The sequence below is a fragment of the Syngnathoides biaculeatus genome, chromosome 9 (genome assembly GCF_019802595.1).
Source record: "Syngnathoides biaculeatus isolate LvHL_M chromosome 9, ASM1980259v1, whole genome shotgun sequence".
Taxonomy (NCBI): domain Eukaryota; kingdom Metazoa; phylum Chordata; class Actinopteri; order Syngnathiformes; family Syngnathidae; genus Syngnathoides; species Syngnathoides biaculeatus.
This window is the reverse complement of record NC_084648.1, coordinates 682,451-684,939: the sequence shown is the minus strand read 5'-3', so window position 1 is coordinate 684,939 and position 2,489 is coordinate 682,451.

Sequence of the window (2,489 nt, the reverse complement as noted above, 5' to 3'; positions counted from 1 at the left end):
TATAGGTCACTTGCACAACTTCAGAGCAAGTGCATTTTGGGTAAGAATTTTTTGTGTGTCGGCCATTTTGGGAGGTTGTAAACAGTTCTTAAAGTCTGTCTACATACCAACGTCGTGTACATTGTATCTGCACTTTCTATGGCGTTTTCCAAGTATTTCGAGGATCTGTCGGCTGATCTGAAACCCTACTACAGGCAGAAAATCAGTTTATATGAGGATCTGGACCCGTATAGTCTATCAAAGGCTGATTTTGCGACTGAAAAATGTTGGCCCAGAGTGGAATACCCCGACATTGTGAACTACTTGGTGCTTACAACCAACAGCCTTACTAACCAACAGATGAAGGCCTACAAGTCCTTGGAGACTTACAATTACTTTGTAAGCGGGTGGATTCAGAGTGTCCTCTGCAAAACGTTATCTGAAGAAAAGGTTTTAATTGTTGCCCGAGTAAGTAACTTGTAATCACCCGGGACAGAGTGCGTAACTCACTGTTGTTGTTGTTGTTTCTGCTTAGCCATTATGGCCTTTTCAGGTCCGACAAATCGGACCGATTAGGGAAAAAGATCTATGACCAATAAATATTACACAATCTTTTAAATTTATTTGAAGGAGCATTAAGTAATGTGACAATAATTAAAACGTAGACGGTGTAAATTACCAAGTACTAACAAATTATCGAGTGAATGTCTGAATGTAGCCCTAATAGTAATACTAGCCTGAATACAACAGTAGCGGATTTCTATTTGTTCACATTTGCCTTACTCAAATGTCAGCATATAAAAAGCCGCTACTGTTGTATTAGGGCTAGCGTGAATGATGCCCTGGTAGGTGGTAGGTGCTACATGCATACTCGTGTTGTTTTTAATATATATACGGTATATTTCCTTCTTAAAAATAATTTGACGTTTACAGACAGCAAACACACAACACACATCCATATGTTTGTATCCTAAACTGTTGATGAAAAGCCTGTCACTGGTGGGCGAGTTGGATGTACATGTACATGTAGACCGATCAAACACCGTTAGTCTTGCAATATAAAACACAGCAAACAACACATACATGTAAAAATAGCGGTAGGAGGATATGGTCAAAGTGCAATACTAGGCTTAAACTTACCACTTATGAAGTGATCGCTGCACACACGACTTGAAACTGTGGGACGAGTTAGATCTGCACGCGAGATATTACTGAGCCACTTCGCTTGCCGTTTGCTCAACATTTCTTCTGTTTGGGGTCCTTGGTGCGTAATTATTTTCGGAAATCGGAAAAACCGTCTGTTCCCTTCTTTCCTGAACTTGTTATAGCAGCCAATAACACAACACGTGTGCACCATCGTCTCAGAAGTCAAAAAGCGTCTTACGTAATCTAATGTAACCGGCGAAATGAGATCTCCCAATATGACGGCCAGAAAAAATTCAAAACGGATGTGACGTCACCTGCAAGTCACCTATAAACATTCTAAAATAGAAATTGTAATGAAAAATACAAATAACATTTTTCACTTCAATGTCTTCTATTCTAAAAAATAAATATGAGCGGAGAGCATGTCATGCATGCACAAAGTTGCAGAAGTCTCAATCGACAGGCGGGCGGTAGCCATTGCCTGCAACGTCATCAGCAAATGTCACTCTGGGACAGTTGCCGTTGAAAACATGTAGTGGCACATGCTATGGGAGAGGAACGGCAGAGATTTTTAGATTTTTCTGACGCCCTTTCTGACACGGAAGCTCTTTTCGAAGAAGAGAACATCTCATAATCGAGTGAAGTGGCTGGGCAATATTATCCTGGCGTTTCAAGCCATATTTAGATGATATGTGTATCACAACTGATTAACAACGGACTTCCTGACATTCTGTATGACAGTATGTAGCATGGTCAGCTACGAGCGACGACAACGCTGCGATCCAGGCACGATGAGCCACAGCGGCCTGGCCGTGACGAGCTGATCACGGCTCCGGCCGGGTGGCTCATTGCGGCGCCGAGCTGGGGTGGCTCATCGCGGCGCCGAGGTGGGCCGCTTTACGCAGTTGAGCACCACATCGTCAGCACATCGTCAGCAGCGTTGTTTATCGGCGACGTGATGAGCCACCCCAGCTCGGCGCCGCGATGAGCCACAACATGATCAACAGACGCGGTGCTGAAGCCGTGACCAGCGGACACGGCACCGACGCGCACTTCGACACATTTAGCACCCCTAACTTACGTACACTGATCTTTTGTTACATTCTGAGAGGGTTACGCCCCCCCCCCAACAATTATTTTTTTAGTAGCTCTATACACACCTACTTGTCATTTGGAACCCACGAAACTCTCATCTTTTGTATCTGTGCAATCCATTTTTCATGACGAACTGCGTCTTTTGGAAAAGTGTGAAAAGTAAATCCCGAGCAATATCCAGCAATACAACAAGCCAGCATTTTGGCTAAAACGAAGGAACAAAGAGCTACCTTCATGCAGGTAAAACTGGTATAAAAACACGAGGCCGC